At 48.4% G+C, this 14,324-nt stretch overlaps 1 protein-coding gene across 1 annotated transcript in view; it reads right to left on the bottom strand.

Moving 5' to 3' along the window:
• The window catches only part of LOC147662016 (uncharacterized), a 70,148-nt gene extending 66,408 nt beyond the window's left edge, over positions 1-3,740 (bottom strand). Inside the window, exon 1 of the mRNA XM_086951183.1 lies at positions 3,559-3,740. The gene's annotated coding sequence lies outside the window, so the exon portion shown is untranslated. The remainder of the gene's footprint in view (positions 1-3,558) is intronic.
• Between the last annotated feature and the right edge of the window lie 10,584 nt (positions 3,741-14,324).

Here is a 14,324-nt window from a genome sequence, read left to right as displayed (position 1 = left end):
TTCATGCCTCTAGGGAGGAGAGGGATAGCCATGAGGGACAGCAGCACCTGCCAACTTAGAGGCTAGAGATATTGACTTGTTTTTGATTATGTAGTATGTAGTATTGGGTGCAATTGAGAGAGTAAAGTACTTTTTTTTGGCAAGATAAGCAGTGTGCGGTCATTCATTTTTATTAAGACTCTTGATTTATTGCTTAGCGCTGAGTTCAAGCAGCCAACATTACCAAGCTGGGAAATCTGTAACTGCTCGCCCTCGCTACCTTGAGACTCAAGTACAAAAAGGATTTACTCAGCCCAGTTTGCACAGTCATTCTGGGATAGGTCTCGGGACATCAAAGGAAAATAACCTCAACTCAGTAGCCCCTGCCTACACCGTGCCACCTGAACTGGACTGAACATAGAGGCTGGAAGAAAACCCCTTACTTGGGTTTGTCAAGCTGTGGCAAGAGACACAGCAGTGTCTTGTCATTTACTTATTCGTATACAGTAAATCACATACAGTCAGCTTTCTTATTATCTTTTTCTTTTCTCTACTCTTCTATTTGCCAGTGATCAATACTCTGGACCTGATTTTAGGTCCAACGGGCCGCCTGTCTTGTGTAGAGATTTCCGCTGGCCCTGGGGGCACTCCGTCCATTCAGAGGAGCCACTGTGGTTTCTCTGAAGGCATGGAAAGATTGGTGAGCGGCTGCCATGTTTCAGGTGGCCACTCACCAACGCTGGTATTTTTTTTATTGTGGAAAAGAAACAGGAGTAAAAACCCATCAACCTTGTTGGGTTTGGGGTGAACAATTGTGTACAATGGACAATATCCCAACTGGTATTATTTGCAGACAAATATAAAGGATATCTATACAGTATTATTCATGAAGGAACAAGGAGACTCAGTTTGATTTTCATATGTGCTCAAGGCATCATTTTTATCAGCATTTCACGGAATGTAGGGCAAAGATAATTACAGTTAGTATCAGCACTGCAATTTATAAATAAGAAGTGACAGCCCAAAGTTGTACAAGGTGCACGAGTGCAAAAAGTGAGTGGCACTACGGCGACACAAGTGACAGTGAGAGCAGCGTGGACGGCGCAAAGTGTATTGGTGAATAATTATATACAGTGAGTAAAAGCAGAGTGGTTGACAATTCAATTTATGTTTTCCATTTTTTCGAAAACCACTGAGAGAAGGGCGCCTAATATCTTGCTGGGAAGTCTTGAAATGCTGATAAAATGATGCCTTGAGCACATATGAAAATCAAACTGAGTCTCCTTGTTCCTTCCTTGTCCATTGTACACAGGTATTTCTTTTTAAACACGCTCCCAAAGTGGGTGTTTGTTTTTAAAAACAAATAACTACTCACCCTCCCACCCCTGACATATTCTGCCAGGGAGTGGTGTTCATTTTAGAGTTTTTCTGTTCATGACCGCCTCGTTTTCCCTGGTGGTCCTGAATAAGAGAAAAATACAGGCAGCCTGATCTAGAAAGGAAGGGCCGCATGATGTATTTACAGTGACGGCACTCAAGTCAGGCTGGACGTAAAACAATCCACCTGACTTGCACTAGGTCAGGCAGACCATCCATTTGTTGGACAGGATACTCCACCACGCTTGTGAAGGAGTACCCTGCTCAGCAAACTTTAAATCAAGACCTTCATCTTGTCCGTGCTATGTATGCATCTTTAGGTCTGCTTAATTATGCCCATCAGTCTTTGTATTATCTACCTGTTATTGAGGATTGTGTGTTTAGTACAGGTTAAAACTTGGTGGGTGTGTGTGTGTAGGTGTATTTATACCCTGCGGTTTAATCTACACTTTGTTTATGCTGTGTTTACGCCATTATTATTATAAAAAGTGTTAAGTGTAACCAGATGTCACCTGTTTGTGACTTCTGAGGAACCCACAGGTTCCTAACAGAGCTACAAAGGCTTATGGGCCCTACAGGTAAACCTTTCCTAACCCTGTCCTACAAATGCTATGTACTTACTGCAGCAGGACTGGGTGCTCTAGGGCAGAAATTAAGTTGCTTGGCATTTATCTACCCTTAGCGAAGCCACATAATATAGGCAGTAGATTAGGATGATTCTCTTCGATCTGATTCTCTTCGATCAGAAGTAGCTCTAACTATTGAAAAGGTGGAGACCCTGGTATAACACACATGCAGACATGCAGTTAGGCTCTACTAGGACAAGTAGTAAACTATTAATTATGTATATGAAGGATTAGAGTGCATTGCAAGTTAATTCTTATTTCACTATTTCATAGCTGTCAAGGTTTCAGATTGCAATGTGTGACATTTTCATAAGTTCATTGTAATTATGAGTGACATTTGAACATCTATGAGTGACACTTTACCATGAGCAAAATCATGCGATAAAGATGAGGGAAACGTCTAAAAATCAGAAATGACACTCACTTGAGTAATAGGAACCTCTAAAAAGATCTTAAAACTACTACAAAGCACCAGAAATGGAAGGGCACTAACCAGAGTCAGACTGCGTGACTGCAGCTCTCAGTAACATAAGGCAAGCAGGCACTGCAGCTGCTCAGAAGATCTAACTGATTTGATTATTCATGACAGCACGCTAGCCTAAAAAACAAAGTTCATAGCATAGCAAGTGCAATTTGGAGATTATACCATAAATGAGGCCTCTCCGAGACTTGCCAAACTGAATGACAAACTAACTTTGTTTTTCATTTCTGTTCGAGGACTGCCTAAAGAACATGCTGAACATTTAACACAGCAGAAACCATCCCAATGCATACATTTGACACAGCAGACACCATCCCACATGCATACATTTACACAGCAGACACCATCCCACATGCATACATTTGCTACAGTGGCACTTTCAGGGCTGGGACCCAAGGGGTCCATTCCACGTTGTTGGTAGGGAGGGTGTTGTTATACCCTTGCCAAATCCTAAACAGTCCCTGGTTATTTGTGCTCATTGTTACAGTCGCCTCTCTTCCACTCTGTGGGTGGGGGGTCGCCTCTCTTCCACTCTGTGGTCGGGGAGGTGCTGTTATAGTCCCTGGTTATTTGTGCTCATTCTTATGGTGGCCTCTCTTACACTCTGTGGGCGGGGAGGGTGTTGTTATAGTCCCTGGTTATTTGTGCACATTTCTGTGGCAGCCTCTCTTCCACTCTGTGGGTGGGGGGTCGCCTCTCTTCCACTCTGTGGTCGGGGAGGTGCTGTTATAGTCCCTGGTTATTTGTGCTCATTCTTATGGTGGCCTCTCTAACACTCTGTGGGTGGGGAGGGTGTTGTTATAGTCCCTGGTTATTTGTGCTCATTCTTATGGTGGCCTCTCTTACTATTACTATTTGAAATAGTGCCATGCATGCTCATAGTGCTGCAGAGGCCAGGACTTCACAGCGCTTCAATCCATGCTCCTGGTCTCCAATGCATCCTCGAGGTCACACACAGACCCTGCAGGGATCCCCTTCAGCTTCCACCGCCCTCAGTGCAGCTCCACCTGCTGGTGCAGCTGCATTGATGCTCTTCATTCAACGTCTGGACATTGGATGTGACATGCAGCGCGCGGGGTGAGAGGCCTCCCTCACCTCTGCTTGAGCACCGGCCCGTGGGGGCTGCAGGGCCTGGGGGAGAGGCGGGCAGCCTGCCTGAGTCCGGCACCGGGGGCCCGAATGCCTGTGAGGAGTGTGTGGGGCCCGGTGTGTTATTTCCCACGAGCCACCATCGCACGCGCGAAGTAAACATCCATCACACCAGGACCGCGCGCCACAGCTGCGCATGTGCGAAGCGAAGACACTACTTCCTGGCGCCGAATTAGGCCCTTGCACGGGGAACGGACTGTGAACAGCCCTGGACAGAGGATACTCAGTCTCACTGCGCCTGCGCAGAGCAAAGACACTACCCCCCACATAGAGGAGGCAGTTGTCTCTCATTCATTTTGTCCCGCGCGGACCTGTGCTGGCGCTGAGCTGTCGCCCTTTACTGTGCTGTGAACGAACGAAAGACAGGTATCTGTTCTCGACGCATGCGCAGTTAATCCAAGGTCTCTTTAATCTGCACTGTGAGAAGCAGTGTCTATCCCCAGCGCATGCGCAGTTGTCTATGATCAGGCCCCCTTTTAACCTCGCGCTCATGGTTCAGTCCTGGCCTCAGTCTCAGCAGGGAGCACAACAGGCCCCACATTGATCCCCAGGTGAGGTCAAGACCCACAGCAGGGAGCACAACAGGCCCCACATTGAACCCCAGGTGAGGTCAAGACCCACAGCAGGCCCCACATTGAACCCCAGGAGAGGCCCGACCCCAGCAGGGCCCACAGCACCCACATGAAACCCCAGGTGAGGTCCAGAGATACACAGATTGTCTGCTGCTGGAGGGTCTCGAGCCTGCTGTCACGGGAATCATCTGTTGTTGTTGTTGTTGCATCGATCGATGATTATTTTGTATCAACAATGCTCATTGGCCCTCACTGCTGGAGTTGGGTCACTCTTTTGAAGGCCTCAGCAAACATTTACATGTTTTTTCGCCTGAAAAGCCTGTGATGAGAAGCATAGCTGCCAAGGTTTCAGATTGCTATGTGTGACATTTTCATAATTTCAGGATAATTATGAGTGACATTTCAACAACTATGAGTGACTCTTTCTTGCGAGCAAAAAAATCAAGCAATGAGGACGAGGGAAACGTATAAATATCAGAAATTAGACCTATTTGAGCAATGAGAAAGAAAGGCCTGCGTGGGTAACTCTAAATTATAATGACATTATAAAAATGTCACACATAAGCTTGGCTGCTATGAAAGAGGGCGGGCATCACTTCACATGACATAGCATTGAAGACCGTGACCATTCTCCTGTTCTTGACACCGAGTCTTCTTTACTTACATATTTCATAAAAGTGATAGGAAGTATGTGTTTTATTGTATTGCCATTTGTATTGCATTGCTTCTCTTGTACAATGCTGATCATATAATAAACTTGTGAATTTTGGATGACACATAAGGCGAATAAGGATAAAAAGGCTGAAAAAATGCCCAAATAAAAGATAAGGAGCATGGTGAAACAAGGAGTATAAAACAAAACACTTTTATCGGGTGGTGTTTGTTGTACATGACAGGTCACTTGGAGTGGGGTGAACAACAGAGGGGGCAGGGGCAACCTTATTCATAGGCGAATGCTGTAAGCAGGATTAATGTAAGGCTTGTGAAGTAACTACTAATACCAGCCTCAGACATCACCACTAGAAAATAATAAAATACGGACATCTAGAAAGCAGGACTCACATGGCTCCGCTAAGAATTACCAGCAAACAAGAGCAAGGACTTGTGTTTAGACAGCAGATTCACAGGACTATACAACAGGATGTGAGAGGCCTTAACACAGAGCTCAGCTGCGTCGGGCCTGTACCATAAATTAGTTAGTCAGCTGACTTTAGGACTCTGGCCGACGCAGTCAGTAGTGGCATGGAAGCCTGATTTCTGGGCAAGCCTCATGAGAGGCTGCGACACACACACAGCGATCACAGCACGGCAGGCAGTATTACTTTAAAATGTTGTCACACCAGTAAAGTGAGCAGCCACAGTGTAATGGTCCGGCTCACCGAAGCTACACAGTTAACTTATTTGCGACCGCCAGTAGGAGATAGATATACACACAATCATACATACACACCTGTGGGTAAACTCTTAAAGCTAAATTCGTAATCATATATATTAGAGCAAGTGTTCGTCACAGATGAAAAACGTCTTAAACACTACTTTACAGTTAAGGTATTTGGGTGCAGTGTGTTTATTTTCTAAGCAGCCACGTTGAACAGCTGTGGTGGTTGACCAAAGCCAGAGCTTGGGTCAACAACTAACGCTGTGAATGTGGCAGCAAATGAGCCACATCTGCTCCCTCTCCCATCTAGAGCCGGGTGATGATCATTAGTTCCGAGAAGAGGAAGAATGCAACGAAAAAAACGGGGATCTTTGAGGCTAACTGATAGACGTGTAAGTGCGATTAAATATGGTCAAAGCCTATTAGGTAAACGCAGCGAATCTGCTTTTATTAACTGCTCTCTGTGAGACACTACCAACAACGTGCAACCGATCACAACGCCGTAACGTACAAATATAAAAAGCAGCAATACTTTCTACACCTGCAAAAAAACACACAATAACTGCCATGCTTGCTCCTAATGCAGTTTGAAAAAAACCTACGAGACAATGCACTGCGTTCTCTTACAAGCTGTCAGAACAAGTCAACCTTATTTTGAACGTAATACAGCCACCGGCCCAAAAAAACGGTACATTCCTCCTCAGGCTCTACGATCACCTACCATTGCAAACAAATATGCGCAGACCCTGCAGGATTCACTCGCCTCAAATTCGAGTCCATTCCTTCTCAGGCTCTACGGTCACCTACCATTGCAAACAAATATGCGCAGACGCTGCAGGATTCATTCGACTCAGATTCGAGTCCATTCCTCCTCAGGCTCTACGGTCACCTACCATTGCAAACAAATATGTGCAGACCCTGCAGGATTCATTCGCCTCAGATTCAAGTCCATTCCTCCTCAGGCTCTAGGTCACCTACCATTGCAAACAAATATGTGCAGACCCTGCAGGATTCACTCGCCTCAGATTCAAGTCCATTCCTCCTCAGGCTCTAGGTCACCTACCATTGCAAACAAATATGCGCAGACACTGCAGGATTCACTCGACTCAGATTCGAGTTCATTCCTCCTCAGGCTCTACGGTCACCTACCATTGCAAACAAATATGCGCAGACGCTGCAGGATTCACTCGCCTCAGATTCGAGTCCATTCCTCCTCAGGCTCTATGGTCACCTACCATTGCAAACAAATATGCGCAGACGCTGCAGGATTCACTCGCCTCAGATTCGAGTCCATTCCTCCTCAGGCTCTACGGTCCCCTACCATGGCAAAGAAATATGCGCAGATGCTGCAGGATTCACTCGCCTCAGATTCGAGCCCATTCCTCCTCAGGCTCTACGGTCACCTACCATTGCAAACAAATATGCGCAGACCCTGCAGGATTCACTTGCCTCAGATTCGAGTTCATTCCTCCTCAGGCTCTACGGTCACCTACCATTGCAAACAAATATGTGCAGACCCTGCAGGATTCACTCGCCTCAGATTCAAGTCCATTCCTCCTCAGGCTCTAGGTCACCTACCATTGCAAACAAATATGCGCAGACACTGCAGGATTCACTCGACTCAGATTCGAGTTCATTCCTCCTCAGGCTCTACGGTCACCTACCATTGCAAACAAATATGTGCAGACGCTGCAGGATTCACTCGCCTCAGATTCGAGTCCATTCCTCCTCAGGCTCTACGGTCACCTACCATTGCAAACAAATATGCGCAGACGCTGCAGGATTCACTCGCCTCAGATTCGAGTCCATTCCTCCTCAGGCTCTACGGTCCCCTACCATTGCAAAGAAATATGCGCAGACGCTGCAGGATTCACTCGCCTCAGATTCGAGCCCATTCCTCCTCGGGCTCTACGGTCACCTACCATTGCAAACAAATATGCGCAGACGCTGCAGGATTCACTCGCCTCAGATTCAAGTCCATTCCTCCTCAGGCTCTACGGTCACCTACCATTGCAAACAAATATGTGCAGACCCTGCAGGATTCACTCGCCTCAGATTCGAGTCCATTCCTCCTCAGGCTCTACGGTCACCTACCATTGCAAACAAATATGCGCAGACGCTGCAGGATTCACTCGCCTCAGATTCAAGTCCATTCCTCCTCAGGCTCTACGGTCACCTACTATTGCAAACAAATATGTGCAGACCCTGCAGGATTCACTCGACTCAGATTCGAGTCCATTCCTCCTCAGGCTCTAGGTCACCTACCATTGCAAACAAATATGCTCAGACGCTGCAGGATTCACTCGCCTCAGATTCGAGTCCATTCCTCCTCAGGCTCTACGGTCACCTACCATTGCAAACAAATATGCGCAGACCCTGCAGGATTCACTCGACTCAGATTCGAGTCCATTCCTCCTCAGGCTCTACGGTCACCTACCATTGCAAACAAATATGCTCAGACGCTGCAGGATTCACTCGCCTCAGATTCGAGTCCATTCCTCCTCAGGCTCTACGGTCACCTACCATTGCAAACAAATATGCGCAGACCCTGCAGGATTCACTCGACTCAGATTCGAGTCCATTCCTCCTCAGGCTCTACGGTCACCTACCATTGCAAACAAATATGCGCAGACCCTGCAGGATTCACTCGACTCAGATTCGAGTCCATTCCTCCTCAGGCTCTACGGTCACCTACCATTGCAAACAAATATGCGCAGACGCTGCAGGATTCACTCGCCTCAGATTCAAGTCCATTCCTCCTCAGGCTCTACGGTCACCTACTATTGCAAACAAATATGTGCAGACCCTGCAGGATTCACTCGACTCAGATTCGAGTCCATTCCTCCTCAGGCTCTACGGTCACCTACCATTGCAAACAAATATGCTCAGACGCTGCAGGATTCACTCGCCTCAGATTCGAGTCCATTCCTCCTCAGGCTCTACGGTCACCTACCATTGCAAACAAATATGCGCAGACCCTGCAGGATTCACTCGACTCAGATTCGAGTCCATTCCTCCTCAGGCTCTACGGTCACCTACCATTGCAAACAAATATGCGCAGACGCTGCAGGATTTACTCGACTCAGATTCGAGTCCATTCCTCCTCAGGCTCTACGGTCACCTGCCATTGCAAACAAATATGCTCAAACGCTGCAGGATTCACTCGCCTCAGATTCGAGTTCATTCCTCCTCAGGCTCTACGGTCACCTACTATTGCAAACAAATATGCGCAGACACTGCAGGATTCACTCGCCTCAGATTCGAGTTCATTCCTCCTCAGGCTCTACGGTCACCTACCATTGCAAACAAATATGCGCAGACGCTGCAGGATTCACTCGACTCAGATTCGAGTCCATTCCTCCTCAGGCATCTACGGTCACCTACCATTGCAAACAAATATGCGCAGACGCTGCAGGATTCACTCGCCTTAGATTGGAGTCCATTCCTCCTCAGGCTCTACGGTCCCCTACCATTGCAAACAAATATGCGCAGACCCTGCAGGATTCACTCGCCTCAGATTCGAGTCCATTCCTCCTCAGGCTCTACGGTCACCTACCATTGCAAACAAATATGCGCAGACCCTGCAGGATTCACTCGCCTCAGATTCAAGTCCATTCCTCCTCAGGCATCTACGGTTACCTACCATTGCAAACAAATATGCGCAGACGCTGCAGGATTCACTCGCCTTAGATTCGAGTCCATTCCTCCTCAGGCTCTACGGTCCCCTACCATTGCAAACAAATATGCGCAGACACTGCAGGATTCACTCGACTCAGATTCGAGTTCATTCCTCCTCAGGCTCTACGGTCACCTACCATTGCAAACAAATATGCGCAGACGCTGCAGGATTCACTCGCCTCAGATTCGAGTCCATTCCTCCTCAGGCTCTACGGTCCCCTACCATGGCAAAGAAATATGCGCAGACGCTGCAGGATTCACTCGCCTCAGATTCGAGCCCATTCCTCCTCAGGCTCTACGGTCACCTACCATTGCAAACAAATATGCGCAGACGCTGCAGGATTCACTCGCCTCAGATTCAAGTCCATTCCTCCTCAGGCTCTACGGTCACCTACCATTGCAAACAAATATGTGCAGACCCTGCAGGATTCACTCGCCTCAGATTCGAGTCCATTCCTCCTCAGGCTCTACGGTCACCTACCATTGCAAACAAATATGCGCAGACGCTGCAGGATTCACTCGCCTCAGATTCAAGTCCATTCCTCCTCAGGCTCTACGGTCACCTACTATTGCAAACAAATATGTGCAGACCCTGCAGGATTCACTCGACTCAGATTCGAGTCCATTCCTCCTCAGGCTCTACGGTCACCTACCATTGCAAACAAATATGTGCAGACCCTGCAGGATTCACTCGACTCAGATTCGAGTCCATTCCTCCTCAGGCTCTACGATCACCTACCATTGCAAACAAATATGCTCAGATGCTGCAGGATTCACTCGACTCAGATTCAAGTCTATTCCTCCTCAGGCTCTACGGTCACCTACCATTGCAAACAAATATGCTCAGACGCTGCAGGATTCACTCGCCTCAGATTCGAGTCCATTCCTCCTCAGGCTCTACGGTCACCTACCATTGCAAACAAATATGCGCAGACCCTGCAGGATTCACTCGACTCAGATTCGAGTCCATTCCTCCTCAGGCTCTGCGGTCACCTACCATTGCAAACAAATATGCGCAGACGCAGCAGGATTCACTCGACTCAGATTCGAGTCCATTCCTCCTCAGGCTCTACGGTCACCTGCCATTGCAAACAAATATGCTCAGACGCTGCAGGATTCACTCGCCTCAGATTCGAGTTCATTCCTCCTCAGGCTCTACGGTCACCTACCATTGCAAACAAATATGCGCAGACGCTGCAGGATTCACTCGCCTCAGATTCGAGGTCATTCCTCCTCAGGCTCTACGGTCACCTACCATTGCAAACAAATATGTGCAGACGCTGCAGGATTCACTCGACTCAGATTTGAGTCCATTCCTCCTCAGGCATCTACGGTCACCTACCATTGCAAACAAATATGTGCAGACGCTGCAGGATTCACTCGCCTTAGATTCGAGTCCATTCCTCCTCAGGCTCTACGGTCCCCTACCATTGCAAACAAATATGCGCAGACCCTGCAGGATTCACTCGCCTCAGATTCGAGTCCATTCCTCCTCAGGCTCTACGATCACCTACCATTGCAAACAAATATGCTCAGACGCTGCAGGATTCACTCGCCTCAGATTCGAGTCCATTCCTCCTCAGGCTCTACAGTCCCCTACCATTGCAAACAAATATGCGCAGACCCTGCAGGATTCACTCGCCTCAGATTCGAGTCCATTCCTCCTCAGGCTCTACGGTCCCCTACCATTGCAAACAAATATGCGCAGACCCTGCAGGATTCACTCGCCTCAGATTCGAGTCCATTCCTCCTCAGGCTCTACGGTCACCTACCATTGCAAACAAATATGCGCAGACCCTGCAGGATTCACTCGCCTCAGATTCAAGTCCATTCCTCCTCAGGCTCTACGGTCACCTACTATTGCAAACAAATATGCGCAGACGCTGCAGGATTCACTCGCCTCAGATTCGAGTACATTCCTCCTCAGGCTCTACGGTCACCTACCATTGCAAACAAATATGCGCAGACGCTGCAGGATTCACTCGCCTCAGATTCGAGTCCATTCCTCCTCAGGCTCTACGGTCACCTACCATTGCAAACAAATGTGCGCAGACGCTGCAGGATTCACTCGCCTCAGATTCGAGTCCATTCCTCCTCAGGCTCTACGGTCCCCTACCATTGCAAACAAATATGCGCAGACCCTGCAGGATTCACTCGCCTCAGATTCGAGTCCATTCCTCCTCAGGCTCTACGGTCCCCTACCATTGCATTTTAAAGTTCTGCGAATACTTTCTTCCTCTTCGTGCAGCTGGTCAGTCTCAAGCACCTCGGTTGCTCCCTCACCCGCCGACTAACCATTGTTCCCCCCACCGTCTCCTTTGTTGCTCTCCAACACCTAGTGGCAATGCTTTTCCCCTTTCCTCCATGTGCTACTGCTCCCCTTCCTCCTCGCACTGCTGCTAGCCCTACTCAACGCTCTGCCCCCACTTCTCTTCTCCTTCATCAACACACTACTGACCCTCCCTTGTTTATTCACATTTCATTTCTTTTCAAAAACTTCTCCAACCTCTCAGGACTCTGTTGGTTTCGTGGATGTTGTTAATCTCCTGAGTTTTATTTTTGACATTTTGCTACGATGGAGGTGCTCCAATTCACGATTTCTTTTCATGAATTCATCCTGTACCACAAGAGACAAAAATGTAAGCGAAGCACTATGTAATGTGAAGAAGGGGACAACTTAATCACAAATGTCACTCTGGAAGCTTTGCTTCGCACGTGCCCCATTACCACCTCTGGGGACACTGCTTTACACATACCAGCTTTCCCACCTCAGGAAACAATATCAGCGCATATTCAACTCATAAATCACTGTCTGACAGGTACCCCTACCAACACCTCTGACTCTACCAATCTACCGCCCTCACTCTACCGCCTTCACTCTACCACTCTACTGCCCTCACTCTACCACTCTACCGCCCTCACTCTACCACTCTACCGCCCTCACACTACCACTCTACTGCCCCTCACTATACCACTCTACTGCCCTCACTCTACCACTATCCCGCCCTCACTCTACCGCCCTCACTCTACCACTCTACCGCCCTCACTCAACCGCCCTCACTCTACCACTCTACCGCCCTCACTCTACCACTCTACTGCCCTTACTCTACCGCCTTCACTCTACCACACTCACTCTACCACTCTACCGCCCTCACTCAACCGCCCTCACTCTACCATTCTACTGCCCTCACTCTACCGCCTTCACTCTACCGCCCTCAGACTACCACTCTACTGCCCTCACTCTACCGCCTTCACTCTACTGCCCTCACTCTACCACTCTACTGCCCTCACTCTACCACTCTACCGCCCTCACTCTACCGCCCTCACTCTACCACTCTACCGCCCTCACTCTACCACTCTACTACCCTCACTCTACCGCCTTCACTCTACCGCCCTCACTCTACCACTCTACCGCCCTCACACTACCACCCTCACTCTACCACTCTACCGCCCTCTCGCTATCACCCTCACTCTACTGCCCTCACTCTACCACTCTACTGACCTCACCCTACCACCCTCACTCTACTGCCCTCACTCTAACCCTCTACCGCCCTCACTCTACCCCTCTACTGCCCTCACTCTACCAGTCTACCACCCTCACTCTACCGCCCTCACTCTACCACTCTACCGCCCTCACTCTACCGCCCTCTCTACCACTCTACGGCCTTCACTCTGCCCTCACTATACCGCCCTTGCTCTACCACTCTACCGCCCTCACGTCCTCACTCTACCGCCCTCACTCTACCACTCTACCGCCCTCACTCTACCACTCTACCGCCCTCACTCTACCACTCTACCGCCCTCACTCTACCACTCTACCGCCCTCACTCTACAGCCCTCACGCCCTCTCTACCACTCTACCGCCCACACTCTACCGCCCTCACTCTACCACCCTCACTATACCGCCCTCACTCTACCACTCTACCACCCTCATGCCCTCCGCTGCTCTCTTCCACCCTGCCTCCTTCTCTAACTCCCTGTTCTCTTCTCTTCGCCTGTGCTGATCTGCTGCTCTCTTCCACCCCGCCTCCTTCTTTAACTTCCTGTTTTCTTCTCCTGAGCTAATCTGCTGTTCTCTTCCACCACCTCTTTCTCTAACTCCCTGTTCTCTTCTCCTGTGCTGATCTGCTGCTCTCTTCCACCCACCTCCTTCTTTAACTACATGTTCTCTTCTGCTGTGCTGTTATGCTGCTCTCTTCCACCCACCTCCTTCTCAAACTCCCTGTTCACTTCTCTTCTCCAGAGCTGATCTGCTGCTCTCTTCAACCCGCCTCCTTCTCTGCCTCCCTGTTCTCTTCTCCTGTGCTGTTCTGCTGCTTTCTTCCACCCCACCTCCTTCTTTAACCCCCTGTTCTCTTCTCCTGTGCTAATCTGCTGCTCTCTTCCACCCACCTCCTCCTTTAATAACCTGTTCTCTTCTGCTGTGCTGATCTGCTGCTCTCTTCCACCCAACTCCTTCTCTAACTCCCTGTTCTCTTCTCCTGTGCTGATCTGCTGCTCTCATCCACTTGTCCTTGACTGCAAGCCAGAGAGCAGATGGTCTCTGTTTTACACAAGATAGTTCCTCTTTTTGACTCTTGTGGTTCAGCCAATTCCCAGAACCAGCAAGATAGTTCCTGTGCCAATCTTTGGAGAGGAGCTGTGTCTCCTGGAGGAGGCACACATCTGCCTCCATGTTATCAAAAGAAACAGGGGTGGCTGGGCCCAATGGGAAGGAGGGTAGGCAGGGCCACACTATTATGAATTAGAGAAAATTGCCTATGCCTCACAGCTTAGTTAAAGTACACACAAGTTTAGGTACAAGTAAACCACAATTTATTAGTTTACTCTGAACAATTGATGTTTTCAATTTACATTTACTTTACAAACACAAAGGAGAAGTTCAAAATATGCAGAACTAAGATCGCTGTCAACTTTACGTCTTAGCCATATACAGTTTCACAAACATTTAGAGAAAACAGACAGTAAACCAAACATATATTCGACATTTGACATTTGACGAAAATTGACTTCTTAACAACACAACAAATTCAAACAGATGGACATAAAAAACCTTATGCATTTATGAATGAAGGAACACTTTT

The sequence above is a fragment of the Lissotriton vulgaris genome, unplaced genomic scaffold (assembly GCF_964263255.1).
Source record: "Lissotriton vulgaris unplaced genomic scaffold, aLisVul1.2 SCAFFOLD_2592, whole genome shotgun sequence".
NCBI classification, from domain to species: domain Eukaryota; kingdom Metazoa; phylum Chordata; class Amphibia; order Caudata; family Salamandridae; genus Lissotriton; species Lissotriton vulgaris.
The sequence above is the reverse complement of the archived record's forward strand: the minus strand, read 5'-3'. Positions and strand labels throughout refer to the sequence as shown.